The 24,880-nt window shown below is 37.4% G+C and overlaps 1 pseudogene; it reads left to right on the top strand.

Moving 5' to 3' along the window:
- The first annotated feature begins 16,455 nt into the window (after positions 1 to 16,455).
- LOC149198136 (ribonucleoside-diphosphate reductase small chain-like) lies at positions 16,456 to 18,460 on the top strand (annotated as a pseudogene).
- The last annotated feature ends 6,420 nt before the right edge of the window (positions 18,461 to 24,880 follow it).

The following is a 24,880-nucleotide window of genomic DNA, read 5'->3' as shown; positions in this document are numbered from 1 at the left end:
GCAACATTGTTAGGTGGCAGCCCTCCTAGAGTCTCGGTGCGTAGTGGCCTTCATGGACTAAGGCACTACTAGTGAGCAGTACGGAAGCGAAGGACAGACATGACAAGATATGACATAGAAGTTGTAGCGACATTTTTCATTGTATCTCGTACACCATAGACTATTGTATTATTCATATTTGTTTTAATGTAACGAAGATTGGTGATTGTTCATATTGTATAATTTTGTTAAAAACCATGTATATTTGTGCATATGTGATTTACTACTTTATATTCCATTGTGAAAAGTAGATTATGGTTAAGATTCTTTGTTTGGTAGCGTTAGTGATTTTAAGACTCTAACCTAGACCCAAGGTCGTGGAAATTAAAATTTTGGTAGTGTCCTTTGTTGTGTCCTTTACTGTGATACTCTTCTTGCAAGCAGTCAATATAGCCATCTTAGAAAATATGTCCACGACCACAAATACATAGTCATTACTATGCTTGGTAGAGGGGAGGCCTGACAAATAGTCCATGGAGATGGATTCCCAGGGTTGGTTGGGAGTAGGCAGAGTGTACAGGACTTGCTTCTTGATGGTTGGATTGGCGATGGCATGGGCGGTGCAGGATCTGATATATTTTCTAACATCTTGTCGGATTTTTAGTCAATAAAAATACTTATGTCTAGTATGACCATAGTTTTCTCCACACCAAAGTGTCATGCGACCCGACTATAGTGTGCCTCCCAAATCAGCTTGGCACACTTGCTTGAAGGAACACAAAGGTGGACCAGGTAGCATAATAAGGTATCCTAAAGGTGGAAATTTGGAACTTGTTTTTCATCCACTAGAATCTGGTATGTGGTGGTGAACTATGGATCATTTTTATACAGTTGCGTCCATCCATAGGTCTCGTGGCCACAAGAGTTGAGAATAGTAGTCATCGCTGCAACTGGGGGACAATTGAGGCAATCTGTAACATGATTGGTGCTTCCCTTTTTGTATTTAATGTTCCAGTGGAATTTTTGCAAATATGTAGACCACTTCTAATGTTGATGGTTCTGCAACTTCCCTTGTGTTTGTATACACTTAAGAGGTTGTTGATTTTTGTGGATGACTGTCTCCTTCCCTAGAATATAATGATTCCATTGTTGACACGTTTACATGATAGAATACATCTCTTTATCATAAGTGGGGTATTTTCCAATTGTATCGGAAATTGTCTCATTGTGATAGGCCACCGGATGCCCTTGTTAGGTGAGAATTACACCAATAGCATAGTCGGAGGTGTTTCTCTCAATTTCAAATAGTTGTTGCAGGTCTATAAATATGAGTACTAGTGCAGAGCAAAGGCGGTGCTTCAGCTCAACAAACATCTTATGACGATACTCGGACCAGGAAAACTTTTCTTTCACTCTGCCCTTGGTAACTTGACTCAAAGGCCAAGTGATATGAGAGAATCCCAACATGAACCTTCGATAAAAATTGGCAAGGCCCAAAAAGTTGCGAAGCTCTATTAAAGTTGTCGAGGTTGGTCAATTTTTATAATGACTTAGATCTTAGCTGGATCTGCATGCACACCTTTCTCATCAATGATGTAGCCCAGATATTAGACCTCGCTCATGTCAAAGGTGCATTTCTCCAAGTTGGCACATAGTTTGTGTTGCCATAGGGTTTGAAGGGCATGTCGAATGTGTTGTAGATGCTCTTCCCAACTCTTATTGAAGATGAGGATATCATCTAAATATACAACCAGAAATGAGTTGGTGAAGGGATGCAAGATTTCATCCATTAGCCTCATAAAATTTGCAGAGGAATCAACCCGGAATGCATGACCAACCACTCAAAAAGGCCCTCCTTGGATTTGAAGGCAGTCTTCCATACATCTGTGGGCTCTATTGGAACTTGGCGATAATCAAACTTCAAATCGATGTTGTTAAAATACTTGGCCCCCTTAAGCTGGTCAAGAAGGTCATCAATACATGGGATTAGATACATGTTCCTGACAATGATTTTCTTTAGTTCCCGATAATCAATGCAGAGCCTCCAAGTTCCATCCTTCTTCTATACAAGTACAATCAGGCTCCCACGAGGTGAGGAACTTGGTCGAATGTGCCCTTTTTACAGCAACTCCCGGATCTCTCGCTTGATTTCTTCATTTTCCATAATAGAGTGGTGGCATATCGGCCCATTGGGTAGAGGTGCTCCGGGATTCAAATCGATCAAATGCTTGACCTGATAGTTCAAAGGTACCCATGTGGGTGAGGAGAATATGTCCCTGTATTCTTCCACAACCTTATCCACATGCTTCTGTTACGTGGGGGAACCCTTCTCGGGGGCCATGAATGTGGCCACTATCTTCCCCTTACTTTGAGATTGAAAAAAAAAAAAAGAAAAAAAAATCCCTATCTAGGAGATGATCTTACTGCATTGGTTAGCAGAGATCAAAGAGATAGTGGTAGGCAAGGCTACCTCTGGTATCTTGTATAACTTATTGCCCAAAGTAATAATAATAATGTTAGGTTTGGACTCATACACAGCATGATGCTTCCACAAGTATGGTTGGCCTAATAACACATCATAAAATTCAAGAGGAGAAACATCACACAATACCTCATCCGTGAAGGGCTTGTTGTTGTAGGGAAGGCAACATTATTGGCTGACGCAAAGATCTCATCCTTGGTGGAGCCACCTGATGGTGTATGGTTGTGGGTGTGGTATGGCTAGTAGTCCCAACTTCTTAACAACCTCTACTAAAATGAGGTTCTTTTGGCTCCTACTGTTAATAATGAACTACAACAAAGAACCCTTCACCCACATCTATGAGTGGAAGAGACGCTCCCCCTCCTCTAGATATTCAGGCTCGATCTTCTAGACCTTAGTGGTGGAAACAATGACACTAGGCTCTGCATCAATAATCTGCTTCCCCTTGTCATTACCCTTGTCGGGTTTTGTCTTGGAATCAAAACATGCATCAGACTTTGAAGCTTTTAGCTCGACCACCAATGACTCTTTGGTGTGACACTCAACTGTTGTGTTGTGAGTGGGGCTCTTGTGGAACTCACACCACTTTCCTGTGTCCTTCTTCATCTTTGTGACACCATTCTTTGCTTGTGGCTTCAATGGGTTGTCTTGGGCCGCTCCACGTTGGCTTTGTCCTTTGTTCTGCGGCTTGGGGGTGCTCGTGTCCTGCTTTTGATTCACAGATCCATAGTCACGCTTATTTTTTCTTTTTTTTGTTCAATCTTGGTAGCATATTGGTATGTTGCACCAAGCGAGGACATGTCCAAGAACTTGATTTCTTCATGAATGCATTTGTGTAGGAATCGTGGTACTTGAGAACTAGATGTCACTCAAAGTATTTGATACCCAGCATTGTGCGTAGAGTATGAAAATTATTTGTGAGCTCATGCACATATTGGTCCCTTTGTTGTCGTAGTGTGGTCCATTGTACGTACTTGCCCTCATAGATCCCCATAGGATAATATTGTTCCTTGACAACGTCTCAGAAAGAGTTCCAAGAGGGTGCAACTATAAACCGAGAGTGTTCCTCGAACCTTATTTCACAATAAGTTACCCACAAGTCCTTGACATGGGGGGCGGCCTTAAGTAGTGAAAATGTAATATTTTCCCTATCAAAGAAACTATGGACCAAAAAATAACCTTCCATCAGATTCAACCATTTATCTACAACATCTGCATCTATTTGACCTTCGAATATGGGGATATCGAATTTAACTTGTACCTTGACGGGTGTGGTGCCTCCAAAGTGATTGTTGGATGAAGATGAGCCTGTGGGAATCCGCCAAAGGATCTGCTCAAAGTTGGTCATCATCTCATTCCTCTGCCGCTCAAGGGATTCTTTGAGAAAAAGTTTGATAGGATATCTTGCTCCATTGTCTTTATTTTCTTTCACCATGGGAGGTTGCCAGTGTCGGCAGGGATGATCTTGCAAAGGCTCAACCAATTTAAGTCCCAACTCCTTATACCATGACCTTGTTGGAGACATGCACAAAAAAAGAAAAAAGAAAAAAAGAGCAGATTGCTATGATACCATTGATCCAGATTTATGAAGGAATGAAATGAAATATAGATATAAACAGAAACAGAGAGCCACAAATGTTTGGTATTCTCTCAACACATTTGAAACCTTTTGAACTCTTTAATTCATGCCTCTATGTTTCTATCCTCACTAATACTCCTCTTCATCACCATAGTATCATGATGAATCTCCTTCATTCTATTCATCCACCACCTCTTAATTATTGCATTTTTTTTCAAAACCTGTTTTTCCCTCTTTAGAGCATGTGATTACTCCATGGCACCTTATTCCCTTAGTTATTCAATATTAGTCAATCCATTCTAGGTCACCCCCAAGCACTGGTGCTTACACTTCCATGGTTGGATAACTAAAAGACATGTAATCCTCTTCCACCACAAAATTATTTATCCATGTCAAAATCTCCTTTACAAACCTTTCATGAGCTCCTTTCTAGAACTACTCCTCTTCTTTTGATTTCAAAGAACTAGTTCAACTTATTATAAACTCAATATTCTAACTCTATATGGTAATTAACCCAAAAATATATTGATCTTGAGACTTTGTGATTGAATTACTACAACAAATTATGGGCATTCCATTAGATCTCTCTTATTATGTTCCAAGCCTCTGCCATGGGTGAAAAATCAATATCATCGAGTTCCATGTCCTCTAAGGCATCTTTCTCATCTATGCTTTCCACTTACGTCATGATTGCTTCATTAGGAGAGGGTTTTTCCTTATTTTCCATACTATAGAGGAGATGTAGGGTATAACTCTCGTTGACATATTAATCAATGTTATGCTTATTGTAAGTTATGTACTTTTCAAAACCCTAATTTGTAGCCTATGTTGATTGTTGACCTTTGTCCTGATATATCTCTAAAATGTGTGCCCTTCTAAATTTGAAATTTCCTTATTTTTCGTTATTTTCCTCTTCATCAATTTTGTTAATGTTGATTTGATGTCAATTTTATATTTGTTAACTTATTTGTAATGTGCATATAATTAAAATTTATCCATGTGATTGCAACAAGTTTTCTAATGTTTAGGAAACAATTAAAGGTCAAATTTTCGAAATGACTATATTGATGTATAAGCAATTTTAAAGAGATTTCTATTTAACATTTAATCAGCATTTTAATGTCGATGTTACATTAGATTTTAACCCTAAAATGTAGTGGTGAAAAAAGATACGTATCTCTCTCTCTCTCTCTCTCTCTCTCTCTCTCTATCTATCTATCTATCTATATATATATATATATATATATATATATATATATATATATATATATATATATATATATAGATATATACAAAAAATGACAACAACAAAATAAATGTCTCTCAAAAGGAAATTGAATATGCCGATCTATTCAAACAAGACCAACACTACAAATGGTGTTAACAAAGAGATGAGTAGCTTGCATATTCACTTGTATTTATTATCCCATCCATTAGAACTGCTTCATTATTTTTAATGTGTTTTATTTTCATCCACGTAGAAGATAACATACAATTTGAAATTATTTTCCAATGGATAGAGACACATTAACCACCAACTAAAATGGATGGACCTAAGAAATGTCAATTAGTTGTCTTAGAATATTATAGACTTAAGAATCAATGGTTGCAAGAAAGGATTTACACAAGTCATTGGGTAAAATCAGGCCAGCCATCCTTTGGAGAAGGTATATGACCATACTAAGTGCTAACGACCCTTAGAAACAATAATGGGTTGGTAATTATGAAATGCTAAGAATAGAAATTATCTAGAAAGTTACAATAGTCATGTCATTACATCCACTGATCTTGTGGCCATTAACAACATGATGACCCAAATCGACTTTAGATATATAAATAAATAATACCATAGCAATTTGAACGTTACCGTGACAAATATTTAAACACAATTAACAGTAACAATGCCATCATATAATCATCAAGCAACAATCACAGAGAAATTAATGATAAAATACACACAATATTTATCTAGGAAATCCAATTTAAATGGTTTCTTAGTCTTTATTTTGATAATTTGAGGGTTACAATGCCAATTCATGACTCTTTGGGCTATATGCCAATTTACACAACCAATCTTCTTCTCCTTATCCCCTCTTGGAAAAAAGTATCCTCTGTGATTTGATCTTTAAAAAGATATGGGTAATGATAAGGCCTGACATCTTTTTTTAAGAGTAATGATGCCATCATATAATCATCAAGCAAAAATCACAGAGAAATTCATGATAAAATGCACACAAAATTTATCTAGGAAACCCACTTTAAATGGTTTCTTAGTCTTTATTTCGATAATTTAAGGGTTAGAATGCAAATTCATGGCTCTTTGGGCTATATGCCAATTTACACAACCAATCTTCTTCTCCTTCTCCCCTATTGGAAAAAAGTATCCTCCATGATTTTATCTTTAAAAAGATATAGGAAATGATAAGGCCAAACATCTTTTTTTTCCCATTTCCCAACTCTCTTCTTTCTCTTTCTCTCTTTTCTTCTTCTTTTCTTGTATTAATTTGTTTTAATATTGACATTGTGTTTTTCTTGTTTAAACCCTCAATTATTTGTTAACTTTATATATACTAAGCTTTTCATTAATCATTAATCTTTGTTACATATCCATTTCTATTTATCATCCTCAAAATACACAAGAAGTGAAAAGAAATATATAATTAAAAAATAATATTTCTTTTCTATGTGGTTCATGGTCCCCAAAGATCAATGATATGTTGTCACATCCATCCATGGAATAATTGTATCAGGAAAATATACCCAAAAGGATCACTTCCTTTCTACTCAACCATGCCCATCCATGGAATAATTGTATCAGGAAAATCTACCAAATGGATCACTTCATGTCTACTCAACCATGCCCAAAAGGATCACTTCTGGTCTACTCAACCATGAAGCCTCACCCTGAGAGTGTTAAAAGAATTGAAACCATGAGCCTCACATCCAAAGTGTTAAAAGAATTGAAACCATGACCTCTCAATAGTAGAGGTACTTTAACAACATAAACCCAACCAACTAAGCTTTCCCTTAGAGATTAAAAAATACTAAAATAAAATAAAATCACATGTTATATGTATAACATATATATATATATATATATATATAATATGTATACCACATTATATATGTCAAATGAAGATAAATATATATCACCCTATGTAAAGTAAGAAAATATTCCACTACCATACTTTGAAAGTGCCAAATATACATTCACATCATGTATTGCATCCCTATTTTATCATTTCCAAAGTTTGAATGAATATACATTTTGAAATTAAAATAATAATAATTGATATAATATTATTTATAAAATATAATTGAATTTATAGAGTTTCATTTTTATTGAGTTATTAAATTTGACCATTTATAAAAATAAACATTATATCATCCCATATCTAAATTTTATATAATTCTAATAATAACATCCAAAACTAAGAAAATGGCTATTTTATTTAATAAACTTAACTCAGACTGTGAACATAAATAAATAAAAAATAAGACAGAGGTGAAAAATAAGAGCGAGGGATTCATTAATAATGAAAAATATTTGGGGGATCGCGGGGGAGCGGAGAAGCTAGGGTTGGAGTTGAAGGCAGGGTTTTGGATTCAGGGTACCATGGCAGAGAATGTAGGGGGGAGTGCTACTCCCTCCTACAGCCGAGCAGTCATAAGAGGAAGTCAGGACGTGGGAAAGAAACATTTCAAAAAACCACTGGACAAGATCTCAGAAGCATGAAGTCAGGGGACATCTGGAAGAAGCGGAGATCAGGATCAAGGAGGGAATCAATAGGAAATGAGAAAAGAAAAGGAGAATGGAGGCAGTGGTGAAAGACCGGCTTCCAGAGAGACTACTGGAGTCTGCAAGCCCAAGTCAGGCATTATTCCACAGGTCATATTGAGCGACCCAGTGATACAAGCTCATAGAGATCATATGACAGAGCATGCAATCATATGCAAGTTCATGGGGTTATGGCCGACGGAGAGGGCATTACATGTCTGGATAAGGAGCCATTGGAAGCCAAAGGAAGAAATACATTTACATCTAGGTTCTAAGGGCTTTTTCACAGTAGTGTTCACAAGCCTAGAGGACAAAGATAGAGTGTTTGAAGGGGGGCCTATTTCTATGCTGCGGCAGGACTCTACATGCAGCCATGGATGATGAACTTTGTCCCGGAACGTGAAACATTCACATCAGTACCGGTTTGGATCAGACTATATTCCCTTCCTCTGGATTATTGGCTGCCAGAATCTTTGAAAACCATAGGCAACAAGCTAGGACATTTTCTAAAGATCTCAGAGGAAACTCTGAAAGGAAGATATACCTCCTTTTCCCGAATATGTGTGGAAATGGATCTATCTAGAGCCCTTCCGAAAGCGATAATTTAGAAGTATATGATGAAGAATTGGTGCAGACAGTGGACTATGAGCACATACCATTTAGATGCCGCAAATGCCATGAACATGGGCATCTATATAGAGACTACCCCACAATGAATAGGGAAGGTAACTAGAAAACCATTGTGGAGAGAGATCAAGATGGTTTCACCAAAGTCGGGAGCAAAGGAAAAGGGGGAAAGTGCCCACACAAGAAGGCAAATGAGGACAGACATACAAGACAAAACAGCTTCAAGATCTTGGAGGAAGAAGATGGGAACAAGGAGACAATCCACGACATGGAGAATGCAACAAAGGAACAGGATAAGGTAGCTGACATGGAGGATATCACAATAGACAACCAACAAAAGGATGATCTACCAAGCCTAATGGAGATCAGTAAGGACCAGGGGATGACTCCAAGTGAAGCAGGAACAGTGGACCATGAGTTACAGGAGATTCTGGATAGGGAAAATCTGGATCTAGAGAAATTTATAGAACAGGGAAAAAACATAAGGGTGGACTCCCTACCAAAAGAGGACTATGATAGAGTACAACAGCTCTTTCTCTGGAGGTCACAAGCGAAGGGAGCTGGAGTCAAAATAAATCATGAAAGCCAGGAGCCAAGTGGGGTCAAGATGATGGAGAATTCTCAGGCACAATCTCCAAAGAACTTAGGTAGGAAAAGAGGAAGAAAGAGACAGAATGAACTGTTGAACGAATGTGGAAAACTGTTGATCAACTCAGGTAAGATGAAAGATCTTACCAGTTATTCCTTTACTAACCTTTCTTAATGAAGTTCACAACCTGGAACATTAGAGGAATAGGGAATAGGAGGAAACAAAGAAATCTTAGTAACATAATGAAAGAAGAAAAACCAGACATGGTTTTTATTCAGGAGACAAAATGTTCGATGGAAAAGATAAGAGATATTCATAATAAGTGGTTATTCAAATATGAGTATTTAGAGGTTAAGGAAAATAACTCGGTGGGGGGGATTCTCACTTTGTGGGACACATAAAAATTGGGAATTCTGGATGTTGAAGCATCCAGGAACTATTTCTCCATGATATGTCAACCTGTAGGGGACAAGGAGATATACATCATGGAAAATTTTAGGGGCTAATATTCACCCGGTGGGCTAATTTTCCATGATTTTCCACAAAAAAGATTCGCCAATTTCCAATTTTTATAAAAGATGATTTGCCCAAATTTTTGAATATAAAATTATTTTACCTTAAAAATCGCCAACATTATATATAGACTATATATAAAATCATTATAAATTTGAATAATTTTACAAATATATCAATAAACATTTTATAGTTTGCATATTAGGGATTAGTGAGATTCGCTAATGTTTTTAAACTTCAAGAAAATTTTCCATCTTTAAAATTTTCCTTGATATACATGATTACAAATGTTTATGGACCTCAAAAGCAAGCAAACAAACTCAAGCTTCTCACCTCCCTAAAGGAACTAAGAGCGAGACATCCCATTTTGCCTTGGATTGTTGCAGGAGATTTCAATATGATAATATCTCTTTCAGAAAAAAAGGAGGCAGTAGACAGCTAGGCAGAGACTCCATGGCCTTCCAAAACTTCATTATGAACATGGGGCTCATGGACATTGAAACAATCAATGGAACCTTCACTTGGAACAGCCAAAGGGGAGGGGCTAATCATGTTTCTTCCAAACTTGATAGGTTCATGATTTCAGAGGACCTCCTTCTCTCAGGACCTGCCATGACAGCCTCCATTCTGCCCTTTGGAGGATCAGATCATTGACCTGTACAGTTGGAAGCCACCTTTATGGGCACTCCGAGAAACAGACCTTTCAGGTTTGAAAATGCCTAGCTCTCACACCCTAATTTCACTAATAACGTTGATAAATGGTGGAGAGAGGAGTTGAATATTCAGGGCACAAAAATGTATATGCTCCAGCAGAAACTTAAACATATCAAATCTCGTCTTAAAGTTTGGAACAAAAATGAATTTGGAGATATCTTCAAAGCCAAAAGAGAAACTGAACAGAAGCTCTAGGAGATCAATCAGATCAACATCACAGAGGGCTTCACCAAAGAGCGGCAAAAATTAACGGACTCTTTGCAAGAAGAATGGGAGGATCGATGCTTACAAGAAGAAATTTTCTGGAGGCAGAAATCAAGGATACAATGGATTAAAGAAGGAGAAAGAAACACAAAATTTTTCCACAAATCCACTATGGCTCACAGGGCACACAACAGAATCACAAAGATCAAAGATGCTCAAGGCAATGAGCTTGTTTCTCACAATGATAGGGAATCGGTCCTTGTTCAGCACTTCTGCAATATTCCAAAGGAGCCACTGGAGCACAGATCTAGGTTCATTGACCATTTCACTCAGTATATCCCTCAGCTGGTTACTAGAGAGGACAACCACAATCTCAACAGGCCAGTATCGGAAGAGGAGGTCAGCGAAGTGATTAATGAAATGCAGAATGGAAAAGCACCAGGCCTGGATGGATTCAATGTAGACTTCTTCAAATCTTGTTGGGAAACTGTCAAACATGACATCCTTGAGGTTGTGGAAGACTTAAGAAGATCCAAAAAGGTTCTAAAGGCTCTGAATGCATCCTTCATAACTCTGATTCCTAAGCAAGAAAATGCCATGACTCCGGATGGTTTTCGGCCCATCGCCTTATGTAATGTGGTGTATAAAATTATCTCCAAAGAAATAGCCAGTCGACTCAAACCACTTCTACCCTCTCTCATATCAAAGGAGCAAACAGGATATGTGGAGGGAAGACAAATCCTCAACAATATCATCCAAGCTTATGAGGTGGTATACTCTCTCAAAAGCAACAAACACGCTGGTATGATCATTTAGTTGGACCTCACGAAAGCCTATGACAAATTGAGCTGGGCTTACATAAGAGCAATTCTAAAAGCCTATGGTTTTGATCAGAATTGGATAAGATGGGTCATGGCATTAGTTACCTCAACCAGTTTTTCCATACTGCTTAATGGAGCTCCATCAAGGAACTTCACTCCCTCAAGAGGGCTCAGACAAGGAGATCTGCTTTCATTGTTCCTCTTTGTCCTCATGATGGAAGGGCTAGGTAGAGCGATTAAAATGGCAAAGGCTGAAGGACGAATTCAGGGTATCAAACTCACTGCGGATGGAAAGGCAAACACTCATCAGCGATTTGTAGATGACACAATGTTGCAGGGCATACCTACAGTTAGGGAAGCCAGAGCAATCAAAAACATCTTAAATGGCTTTGCTATGGCAGCAGGCACTGAGGTAAGCCTCAACAAGTCCAAAGTTTTTTTCTTTAACACTAATATTGCTATTCAGAGAAATATTACCAGAATCCTTGGATTTCAAAGAGAACAACTACCTTCCAAATATCTTGGCATTCCTCTTACTGACAAACCGCTAAGCAAGAAAGTGTGGGAACCAATTTTAAATAAACTTCAGGACAAGATCAGAAAATGGACATGCAGATCACTAAATCTGGCAGGACGCCTTGTGCTCACATAGGCGGTCTTGCAGGCCATTCCCATTTTTATGTTTTCAGCTCTTCTGCTCCTCAAGGTATTAAGCAGCAAATAAGAAGCATACAAAGGGACTTTCTGTGGGGCAGAGGGGAAGAGAAAAAGAAGTGGGCTTTAGTAGCCTGGGACAAGCTTTGCAAGCCCAAGAGCCATGGTGGATTGGGGCTTCATGATCCTGAGACCCTCAGCAGAGTCTCGGGAGCCAAGCTTTGGTGGAGATGGATTAAGGAACCGAATGCCCCCTGGGCTAAGCTTTGGAAACAAAAATATGCCAAGTACTGGTAGGAGAAGGATCACATTAGAATGTCAGGGCAAATCAGGGGCTCCCATATTTGGAACCTTGCCTGGGATAATAAAAACATTGTTCAGCACCATTGTTTTTGGGAAATTCAAGCAGGGGATCTTGCTCGATTTTGGGAGGATAACTGGAAACAGGAACCCAACCTTTATAGGGATGAATTTGCAGATCTCAAAAGTGACACAGACAACAAAGGTATGGTTCTGGTGAAAGACTTCTGGGATCAAGGAAGGAATAATGGAAAATGGAGGGAGTGGAAGGATCTAGGATACAGTGATGAAAACCAGTTGAAGACTAACGCAGAAGCTCTCACCCAGGAGTTAGAGCATAGAAGGATTCTTGTTTCTTCCTCAATGGATCAATTAAGATGGGGAAAGAACATTGAAGGCAACTTTAACCTCAAAGAGGCCAAACAGGAAGTCACAAGATTTAACTTTGTGAATCCTGATTAGATCTGGAAGAAACTTTGGCAAAGTCCGCATTGGATGAAAATAAAGCTTTTCATCTGGCTAGTGCATCAAAGGAAGATCTTAACCCGGGAGAATCCTCAAGAAAGGCTTCATTGGTCCTTCCAAGTGTTACCTTTGTGGCGCTCAGGAGGAGACGATTGAACACCTTCTCAACCTCTGTCCTTTCATTTCAAAGGTGTGGGATTGGGCGGCTGCTTATTTTAGACAAACTGATAGGGATAGTCTCAGCATATCCAACACTCTTAAGAACTAGAGGAACTTCTAATCCAGGTGGATGTTGGTGGCCACCCACCTATCCCATTTGGACCCCCACAACTGTCTCTTTCAATTTTTCAGTTTCCTAAATTGTAGCACAGTTTACTATTTTTAGCAGTTTTTCGGGTCCTGAACTTCTGGAGCTGTTTTGAGGCCCTAAACGATGTTTTTTGGGAAATTTGGGGGCAACATGGGTGCACTGAAAAACTGAAAGAGACAGTTGTGGGGTCCAAATGGGATAGGTGGGTGGCCACCAACATCCACCTGGATCAACTTCTCAAGGAATGAGATAGTTAATAAAGCCTGGATTCTGGTTCCATGTTTTGTCATCTGGAATGTGTGGAAAGAAAGCAACAGTGGAATCTTCAAAAACAAAACAAACAGGCCCCAACACATAATTGAGCAAATTCGAAGGCAGCTCAAAGATACAGTAAGAAGCTTGCTGAGGACCCTTCCTAAAGATCCTCCCCTGCCCCATGAGGAGAGAATTTTACTTCACTTGGGTCTCTAGTCTATCAGTCCACTGGGAATAATGAAGGCAGTGAGCCTTATAAACAAGTGTGCTACCATTTGGAAGCCTCCTCCTTATGGTTTCTTAAAAGTTAATATTGATGGAGGAGCTAAGGGCAACCCAGGATTAGCGGGTTTTGGGGGTGCCATAAGAGACGATCAGGGACAAATACAGATAATCTTCCATGGCCACTTGGGGAAGGCCACAAACAACATGGCTGAGCTCATGGCATTAGAGCAATGCTTGGAAATCCTGGTGAATTCAAGTTTACACAATGTTATAATTGAAGTGGATTCGAAATTAATTATTAGAGCGGCTAATAAAATTAGCAATGGAACCTCTCCAGATAAAGTGTTGAAGCACTAGAAGCTCTTGCAGTTTTTTTATCGCATCTATTCTCACCTGCAAACCCTTAAAACTGTCATATTTGCTCATGTGAGAAGGAAGGCTAACACGTTAGCGCATCGTTTGGCGAATGAAGGAGTCACAAATAGGGACAGGGATTCTAGGTATGCTTGGGATTCGCTTCCCCCAGGTAAATTGCAGGAGGACTGTCTCTGTCAGGCTACCCAGGATATGGAACTATGGACTAACAGGTTGGATCAAAGGGACCTTGAAGACCAGCGGGAGGTTGGAGAAATCCACACAATCTAACCCGCCTTGGTTCGGTTTATTTCCAAAGTCTAGTTTCCTTATGATTGAATGATGAAAGGTTTGACTCAGATAGCTTCACAGGATGGGGTAGCCCTCGTCATTTGGCTTAGGTGGTGGTTGACAGAGAATCCAGGTGATCGGGATTGGCTCAAGTACTGCCCGCTGGACGGAATTAAGGGACAACACGTGGCAAAATGACGGGTTTGTTTTTTCCGCGAGTCAACTGGTCCAATACCACTAGCGGTATATCGGGCAGGGTCTGAACGATTTCCGATTTTTCTATGTTTGGCTCCGATTCCACTCTTTGAGCGACACGTTGCGGAGCAAGGAGAGAGAAAACCGCCCGATTTCCGATTTTTCTGTGTTTGGCTCCGATTCCACTCTTTGAGCGACACGTTGCGGAGCAAGGAGAGAGAAAACCGCCCTCATCGGGCGGTTAACTCTCGCGCTTCTTGTCCTTCCGATATTCTTGAGGACCGTTGGATCTTAGTCAGTGGATCAATGGTGGCGATTGTATGTGCGTTTTGGTCGGACCCGAAAAATGTTTAGAGTGTTATGCTTTTAACTTCCGTCAGGTCCGTTTGTCAGTTTTCAGTTTGGCTTGTGGTGGGACCTCTTGTGGATCCACGGCGAGTCATGGACTTGCCCTCCAAGGTTTTCTAGGCTCATTTGAGGCACAGCAGCACTGCCAGATGACCTTGTGCTTTGTTTGGCGATTCTCCCCGGATTTCTGGTTTAGGTTTCTCTTAGTTTTGGGTGATTGGTTTGGTTTGGCCTGCCCGGCTACTGTTGAACTCTCACAGAGCGGGTGTGGCTCTTTGTAATTTATGTATATTTGGCTAAGTTGAATGGAAGGTCCTACTCTTACTTGATCAAAAAAAAGAAAAAAATAAGAACCAGGAAACTAGGATCATCATAGAGGAAGGGACAGACGACTTCCCAACGAAATTCCAAATCGCAGCTTTTAATTAAAGATGGCTCACAGGACTAAAGGCTGATACTAGAAAAATGAAATCTGCATTCAGTTAACAAGCCATTACAGAAAACAGAATTAAGAAATTCAATATGTAGTCACTTTTTTTTTAATGTCATATTACAGTAAAATAGTTAACAATATATTATTTTTTTATGAAAAATTCAATATGTAGTCACTTTTTTTTTAATGTCATATTACAGTAAAATAGTTAACAATATATTATTTTTTTATGAAATGACAAAGATGTAAGTCTGTCCAGAATTTCCATGCATTTAACACTGACGGCAATATCAAATTTAGAAGAGTAATATAAGTCTCAGAAAGAATATAAGTTTTACAGAAATGGCCGGCGGCTGTATATGCTGGCTAATGGATCGTTGGCCTGTCAAAATCCAATAGCAAGCATAAACGGCCACGGGGCATTTATGGCCTATAGACCTGGTTATTTGTGTTGCCTTACAGAACTGCTATGAGATACTCAATCTGAGAAGAAATATCAATCCCTTTAGTAGTCAAATGTAAATGTAAGTTTTGCAGAACTGCTATGCGATACTCATTCTGAAGAGAAATATCAATCCCTCTAGTAATCGAATGTTTTTTTTTCGGATGAATAACAAAAAATAATTTTGCAGTTGAAAAAAAATAATGATTGAGAGAGGAAATAATTTTCCAGTTGAAAAAAAAAAATAATGATTGAAAGAGGAATTTCAAATGTGAAGCATCTTTCAAATTCGATGGTTTTCACAACTCAATCCTTTTTATTGCAAAGAGTTGACTAGCGATAAAAGTTTTAGGCCGTCTTTCAAAGGAAAATTACCCTGTGAAAGCATGTCAAATTCCATCCCTGTTGGCCACCCATGCGCACAGTTTCGTTTGGTCACTCCTGCCTCATTTTCCCCAGACTAAAAGATTCATCGGGGCGGGCGACCGTACCCTACATCTGGCGCTGCAATTTTGAATTTCAAATGTGAGTTCCCCTTATATTCACAGCCCTCCAATTGAAACAGTGATGGGCCATCTATCAGATTCCGCAATGAATATATAGAACTTGCAGTGCAAACAATTTACGTACTAAATCAGGCCAAGTTATCTTCGTTTTAGCAGGATTATCTTAAATTTATCGGATTTATTATCTGTTCTTGAGGTCTCAGCCCTGTTTTCGCATCTGGACACTTGTATATCTCGTATATCTCTCCATTTTTGTTAAAACAAGGTATGATTCGATCCCTTGCAGTCTTCATTTTATCTCATGGAGCAAATGTTACAGTCCCATCACATAATCTCCTGGAGCTTTTGTACTTAATTATTGTTTATCATTTTTTTCCTTTTCAAACCAACAATGGCGGTTGTTGGCGAGGAGCCTCTTTGGTAGAGAACCTGCAGAGGTTTTGTATGTTTTCGATCACATATCCCGAAATATGGCTAGTTTTTGGACTGGTAAGGTTTTAAAGCGAATGAATGCAGCATGTGTTTATGTATGCATGCAAGTATTAAGGGTTTGATCTGGTTTGCAGCCGAGGAAGTTGATCTGGCACAAAGTCTTCCTCACTGGGAAGGGTTGAGTGCCAATGAGAAGCACCTCACACGCGTGTTTTGGCTTCATTTGTAGCCTCTAATGGCATTGTTCTGGAGAATTTGGCTTGTCGTTTCATGAAAGAAGTGCAAGTCCCTGAGGTGCTTGTTCAATTTTTAGGTTTTTCTTTCTTCTGTTTTCTTTCTTGCTAGCTCTGATTTTGTGGGGCATGGATTGGTCATTTGATGTATTGAGCAATTTGAGATAATTAAATGTTTTGTGATGGTTTTCAGGTGCATGTATTTTATGGGTTCCAGATTGCAAAAGAAAACATTCATTCAGGTCTTCATCGTGTTCTTGATCTGTTGGTATTCCATAACTCAACTTGTTGATTGTGTTTTCTTGTTTGGTGTAGTCTCATGGTGTGATTTTCTGTTGTACTCTGTGCAAAAATGTACAGTTTCTTGTTAGAGACTTACATCAAGGATTCCAAAGAGAAGAATCACATGTTTCGTGCAATTGAAACTGTTCTCTGTGTAGTTAAGAAAGTAGACCGGACTCTTCGTTGGATTGATAGGTAGCAAAAGCTTTTTCAAAATTTAAAACAAGATCTACATATTCAGGCTCTGGGCCTTATCACTTAATTGGAAAGTTTATTTCGTAATGTTTACGATAGTCTGTTAACATTTTGCAACTCTAAAAGTTTTGCTGAAAGGATTGTTGCATTTGCCTGTGTAGAGGGTATTTTTTTCTATGCCATTGTTGTTTATTTACCCGTTCTACAATTAGTTTCTCCTTTACACTCTGTTCTGCATTCTTCTGTTTCACTTTTGCCTTTGGCTGTGAATGTTTATAGCTTGTGCTCGATCTTCTAGTTGAAGAAAAGAGGTCAAATGCCAGTGATAACTTTTTCAAACGAGCTTATTTCAAGGGATTAAGGCCTTCAACGTGACTTTGCATGCTCACTCTACGGATATGTTGATTTGTGTGGTGTTTAGGGTTTTAGATTTGACTGATAGTTTTAGATTTGATTTTATTGTGCTTTTTAATTAAAACGTAGCTTGTTTTGCAACATGCTAAATCACAAGCTTAGTGAGGAAAGAGTGAAGGAGATAGCATGTGAATATGTTGATATTGAGTGAGGGTTTGTTTTTGATGCTCTCCCTTGTGATCTTGTAGGGATGAATGCTCAGGTCATGATTAAATATGTTTAATTTGATGTTGATATGTTGTTAGTATGTATTTGTCATTGTCTAGCAACATACTTGATTTTTTATTGCAAATGCATATGATACCATGTTTTATAAATTTAATTGAGTAATCTCTCTTTTGGCAATTGTGGTTGCATTGGGATACAACAAAGTGTACGATGCACAGAACCCATTCGACTGGATGGAGCTAATCTCTCTTCAGTGGGTATTGATGGTTTTGTTGGTCTTTTTATTTTTGCTAAACATATGTTTATTTACATTTGTAATTTTGATTGGGGTTTCTTTCCATGCAAATTTTTGCTAAACATATGTTTATTTACATTTGTAATTTTGATTGGGGTTTCTTTCCATGGATTTGCAGAGGGAAAATGAAGTTCTTTGAAAAAAAGAGTTGGAGAGTACCAGAAGGCTTCTGTTACGTCTGGTTTGGAAAACATGGAGGGAAACCATGTATTTAAATTGGACGAGGACTGTTGAAATTGTGTATTGGTTGCTTTGCTTAGTCTATTCCTTGAGAGCAAGGATGGCCCTCTGTTTTTATACAGAGGTTTTCATTTTGAATGAGTTTTTATAATATTTTGAAGGTTTCAAGCTTAGTTATTCAACATGTGATTTTTTAACAGAATACTGGTCAGATGGGGCGATTAAAATTCAATTGATGTTTTATCTGTTGCCCCTTTATATGTCATAATCTATGCTTCTCAAGTTTCAAGAAACATCATTTAACAGAAATCATGGGTACAGTAAATTATCTTTGGTCACATACACTAGAAAATTGATTTCATCAAATTGAAGCCAAAAGACTAGAAATAGTGTGTGATGGTTCCTCCTAATTCTTAAAATCACATCATGTTAAAATTCACTAGTTTTTCAAATTTTTATTTTTCCCATGACATTCTGTACTAGAGATTTCAGAAGGCATAATCTTCCATGCTACTCTACCCTACAGAAATGCCTGGCCTGATAGGAAGCATGTAAACAAGAACTAGAGAATTTAGTCCACCAACCGAAAAAGCACAAATCAAATGCCAACCTGGAGAGGATATTGCATAGCATTCCAGCTAAAAATGCACCCTTGGGGAACATCTAGAATATCATAGCAACCTTTAATATGAGACAAAGAACATGGCTTGCAAGGTTGCTCCACAAATGAGTTTAGTTCCGTTTACATGTCCAGTGCGTTCACATAAAACACAAGCTTTATAATCCCAATGAATCTCCACAACCATCATTTTTTTATCTCAAACTTCAATTTCATGCTAGCATTTGTTCAGAGTATGCACCACAGAAAACACAACAAATTATAAACACAGTAGAAAACATGAGATAGCAGGTTTAACGTGGTTCACCCAACCAATCTGGGCTACGTCCACCAAACAGAGGCATCGGCAATATTATTATTCAACAGGAGATTACAACACATAATTCCTCACAAACTTTCTCAGTTCAAATATCCTCTACGGGTTTACATTTTTATAGCTGGAGTTGAAAACTGAATCATAAATTCTCTCACAACAAATATAGAAAGCAATAACTCCTTAGGAATAACTAAAGCTAACTTAGCAACAAATCCTATTGTTGTCACATACATGAGATTTTTTTCAAAATTAATTAACAGAAAAATCTCAACAATCTCCACCTTGACAACAATTAGCCTGATACCTTGTTCCTTTATTATTTTATTTTTTCTGCAAGCCAAGAGAAGCGAGACACCAATGTAGCTTCTCTAACAAAACTAGTTTCGTGAACATGTCTGCACAGTTTTCCTTTGTATGCACTTTTTCAAGAGAGACGCCCCTTTCAGTGATAACTTGTCTTACAAAATGGTACTTGATAGGAATATGCTTTGATTTACTATGATAGGCCGGATTCTTAGAAATCTTGTTGTCTCATGATTTCTAAGAATCCAGCCTATCATAGTAAATCAAAGCATATGCCTATCAAGTACCATTTTGTAAGACAGGTTATCACTGAAAGGGGCGTCTCTTTTGAAAAAGTGCATACAAAGGAAAACTGTGCAGACATGTTCACGAAACCAGTTTTGTTAGAGAAGCTACGTTGGTGTCTGGCTTCTCTTGGCTTGCAGAAAAGATAAAAGAACAGGGTATCAGGAGATGGACCCCAAGCATCAGAATGGATATAATCAAGGATTCCCTTTCTAGTATGTTTTCCAGTTTTAAACTTCTGCTTGCTTTGTTTCCCAAATAGACAATGTTTGCAGAAATCTAACTTAACAAACTTTAAATTAAGAAGTAACTTATGATCAGATAAAATCTTTAAACCTCTTTTGCTCATATGGCCCAACCTTTGATGCCATAAATGAATAGAATTATTGTCGCTTTTAGATACTGTAGAAGCATGATTTGATTCTGTTCTTCCTTCTAACTGAAAAAGATTTCCAAATTTCTTTGCTTTCATTACTAGTAAAATTCCTTTATAAACTTTCATTACTCCACCTTGAATAAAAGTTTTATATCCATTAGTGTCTAGTACACTTAGTGAAATGAGGTTTTTTCTTAGTTCAGTTACATGTCTTACATCAGTTAGAATTTTATTTGTCCCATCAAACATTTTAAGCTGGATGCTTCCAATTCCCACAATGTTACATGTGACATCATTTCCCATGTAAACTACTCCATCATTGATTGATTTATAAGTTTTAAACCATTATCTATGAATGCACATGTGATTTGATGCACCAGAATCTAACAGCCAATGTTGATCATAATTAGACATATTAACTGATAACACTTTATCACTCATACCTGAAATGGATGTTGAACCTGTATCTGTCGTGTTTGTTTCTTTCTTCTCTGTCGAAGAGTCTTTTTTGGATGTTTGTTGTCTCTTCCAACAATGTTTCTTCAAATGTCCTGTTTTGCCACAAAACCAACACTTTACCTTACTCTTCTTCCCTTTCGATTTTGAACGCGAGTTGTTGTGCTTACTGAAGCGTCTTTCTTTAGAATGACCTCTGACCATCATTGCTTCTGATGTAGAAGTTTCTGAATTTGACCTCTTCCTTGTTTCTTCGGACAACAAAGCTCCAACAACATCATCAAATTCAAGGGTTTCTGATGAACTAAGACTTATAGAAGTAACAAAATGATCCCATGACTCAGGCAACAAGCATAATAAAGTTATAGCTTTATCTTCTTATTCAAAATTTACTTCTATACTTTCTAATTGCACCAGGAGAGTATTAAAGGTATTCAAATGATCAGTAATAGATGTACTTTCCTTCATGCGCAAACTGTATAACTGTCGCTTCAGAAGAATCCTATTGGTTAAGGATTTTGTCATGTACAGCTTTTCAAGCTTTGTCCACAAACCAGCAGTAGTTTTCTCTGACACGATGTTGAACAAAACATCATCTGCCAAACACAGTTGAATGCCGCTCAGTGCTCGTTGATCCAAGTCACTCCATTCATCATCTGTCATGGTGTAAGGCTGTTTGGTTTTTCCCAACAATGCCTTCGCCACGCCTTGTTGCACAAATAGATCATACATCTTCACTTTTCAGATCTCGAAGTTGTTTTTGCCATTGAATTTCTCGATCTCAAAACGAGCATTTTCAGTTTTTGCCATATTGTAACACACAAAGTCTCCAATTCCAACTTTTAATAAATAAAGTTTTTTATTTAAAAGAAAATGCCTTTGCCTTGTACTATAATGCCTTTTCCTTATAATAAAATTACTCTGCCGTATCATGTCATGGCATATTACAATTTCAAAAAACCAAAACATGATATTAATTTTACAAGTCGTTTCTTTTGTTGTGGAACAAAAAAACATTTCATAACACTTTTATAACAACTGCAAATCGACCTGTTGATCTAATTGTTGCTTTAATATACACCGGCGTCCATTTGAAAACGTTTCTGTTTTGAAATATTGCAATTGTGAATAACTCAACCACAAGGAATAACTCGTGGAATAACTCAGCCACAAGGAATAACTGGTGGAGTTCTATTTGCTCACAAATAGTGCAATTGTGAATAACTCATGGCATCACAAATTAAAACAACAGCATTTAAAATCACACGTTCCAAAACATTTCAGCAGAGACAGTTTAATACTCATTTCAGCAGTTCACCGCCACGCAGTTCAACGCTGTGTTCAATGCTGCCTGATCGCTGTCACACGCAGCTCCAACGCTTTGGTCTCTGTCACATGCAGGCAGTTTCAACGCCTGTTCAACGCTCTGGTCTCTGTCACACGCAGCTCCAACGCACAGGCAGTCTACTGCTCCAACGCACAGGCAACAAACGCCACGGTATTGTGTAGTCGCTCAGCAGACTTGGCCTCTCAGGGTCTGATGCCAATTGTTCAGAGTATGCACCACAGAAAACACAACAAATTATACACACAGCAGAAAACATGAGACAGCAGGTTTAGCGTGATTCACCCAACCAATTTCGGCTATCTCCACCAAACAGAGGCATCATCAATATTATTATTCTCAGGAGATTACAACACATAATTCTTCACAAACGTTATCACATTTTTATAGCTGGAATTGAAAACTGTATCATAAATTCTCTCACAACAAATATAGGAAACAATAACTCCATTTCAAGAATTTAGCAACCAATACTATTGTTGATTTTTTCTAAAATTAATTAACAAAAAAATCTCAACGGCATTCAATATTCATTTTTCCCGTTGGCACTCAAACCAGAAGCAATTTTCATCGAGTCTTCGTATATTGGAATGCCCGAATGATGAAAATGCTTGGAACTGATTTTTATCTAAGTTCCATTCTCATTTATGTCACTTTCTGTCGTACCATTGTTCAAGAATGGCGTTCCATGTTGGTTTTGAATACCATTATGACTACCAATAAAAAGGTTCACTAACTGCGAATTCCTTTTCTCCTACCACATCCAAATCATCTTCCTGCATGTTTTGGTGAAAAACTAAAGCGTTGGAAGATTAACTTAAAGAGCTTCTCCTTGACAACCTCTCAACATTTTTCATTCCAGAGGGTACCATCCCATGCATATTGAAGTTTTCAACAAAACCAAACTTAGATTCGTCATCATCACTGTCAATCTGTTCTGGCATTGCCCTATTCTGAATACTTCTCTGCCTCAAAACTAAGGCATTGAAGTAGTAACTGACCAACATTTTCATACGTTTAGAACTAAAGCATGCGGGTAGATGTTTCCAAAAATTATTTCCTAGTTACACAGGATTGAGTCTAACAAGTGCCCTGAATTTCCGCTCCTCAGCTAGCCCCCATGACCTTGACACATGTTCCCCCATGTCATTAAATATCCAAGGAAAGCAGACCCTAAGTCCAATCCCAGCCTCTCTTTCCTCCTGTATGTAGAACCTAACACATTGAACCGGGAACTCACAAAAGCAAGTATTGCACCTTCCTCAGCTTGGGCTATTCCTCGAGGGGAAAGATGACCCCATTTTGCTTGTACACATATATATATTTTTGGGTAAAAAATGAGTTTTTATCACATTTTGGCGTTTCCTAATCAATTCCTCGAGGGAAAATATGACCCCATCTTGCTTGTACATATATTTTTGTCAAAATTTGATTTTTTATCATATTTTGGGTTTCATAATCAATTCTTCTGATAATGTTTTGGAATTTCAAAATTAGTTCTAATTGGCATGTTTAAAAATTCTTATTCTTATGTTAAGAGTTTTGATAATATTTTGGAATTTCAAAATTAGTTTTAATTGACATGTTTAAAAAGGGATAGTGATGAGTTTAAAACTAGAGTCTCATTTTATATATTTAAATTAGAGGAATTTCCTTTGTAATGCCAAAGCTTGTTTAAAAAGTTGATTTCCTTGTATTAAATTCTCGTAAAAAAAAAAAAGGATTTTTACTACTTTTTTCATAATTGAATTTGATAGTAATTTATTACTGTAATTTCCTTATTTGTTTTATTAATCAAAAACTTTGAATCACCTATTTTTTTTTTTATTAAATATGGTTTTCAACAAAAACCACAAAACATATAACTTATGTTATGTTAGTTGTTAAAATTATGCTTTGTTTCATATTTTAAATAGATATACCTTGATATGCACTATTGAAGAATCCCTATGTTGAAATATAATTGATTTTAGTTACTTTCAAGATCTTTGGTTTTTTGAAATTGTAGGTTTTTGGAAACCACACTATTCACTTTTAATTTGAATGACCAACTCATCTGCATGCGTTTCAATGTCTTCGAATAAGGCTTTGTTCCTAGCTAATCATATCTCCTAATGAAGAAAGCAAGGTAAAGATTTATGACTTGATTGATATATGTCTAAAAACCAATGCCCTCAAAACAATTCACTAAAGTGTCTTTCTCTTGTTTGAAGTTATTCTATACAAGTTTTGAGAAAGAACATAAAACGAAATGATAATCCACTTATTCTCTTTTAACCTTGCATAAAACACACTATGTTAGACCAATTTAGTTTGTTTTTGCTCATTATTCCATGTAAGAATTTACTTTTCTAAAGCCATCCATATAAATTTCTTATTTTGGGAGGACTTGCAAGTTTCCAAACTAATTTTCACTACCACAATCTTTTGTTGAAGTTCTACTTCTATTGTTTGCTTCATAACCTAGTTTTGTTTTGTAAATTCTAGTGGCTTTGTTCTTAGACTAAGTTATCTTATCATCTTGATTTAAGAGAAGAATAACATTTTTTTTAAGTTATCCACAAATTGAATCCATTTTGTAACTTTATCACTTTGAAGGAACAACTTTATTGACTTCCATCTTTGCCTTTGACCATTTGTTGAACCTAAACTTGTTAATCTTGTAAAATCCAAAACCATATATCTCAATCAAAAGAAGTTTAGATAACTTATAATTGTGATTGTAATGAATATAAAAGTATTTATTTAAATTCTATCTCATTTGTAAAAAAAAAAAAAAACAATTCAAATCCTTACCTCATTAAATCTTTGCTTTATCCCAAAATGTAAGTCAAATTTTTAAAACTAATAACATGTTTTGTGGCATAGTTCTAGTGTGGACTTTACTTGTAAAATTATCAATAATATGTTCTTATTA

The sequence above is a fragment of the Pinus tabuliformis genome, chromosome 2_2 (genome assembly GCF_031772625.1).
Source record: "Pinus tabuliformis cultivar Carrire ecotype Pingquan chromosome 2_2, CPIR1, whole genome shotgun sequence".
Classification (NCBI taxonomy): domain Eukaryota; kingdom Viridiplantae; phylum Streptophyta; class Pinopsida; order Pinales; family Pinaceae; genus Pinus; species Pinus tabuliformis.
The sequence above is the reverse complement of the archived record's forward strand: the minus strand, read 5'-3'. Positions and strand labels throughout refer to the sequence as shown.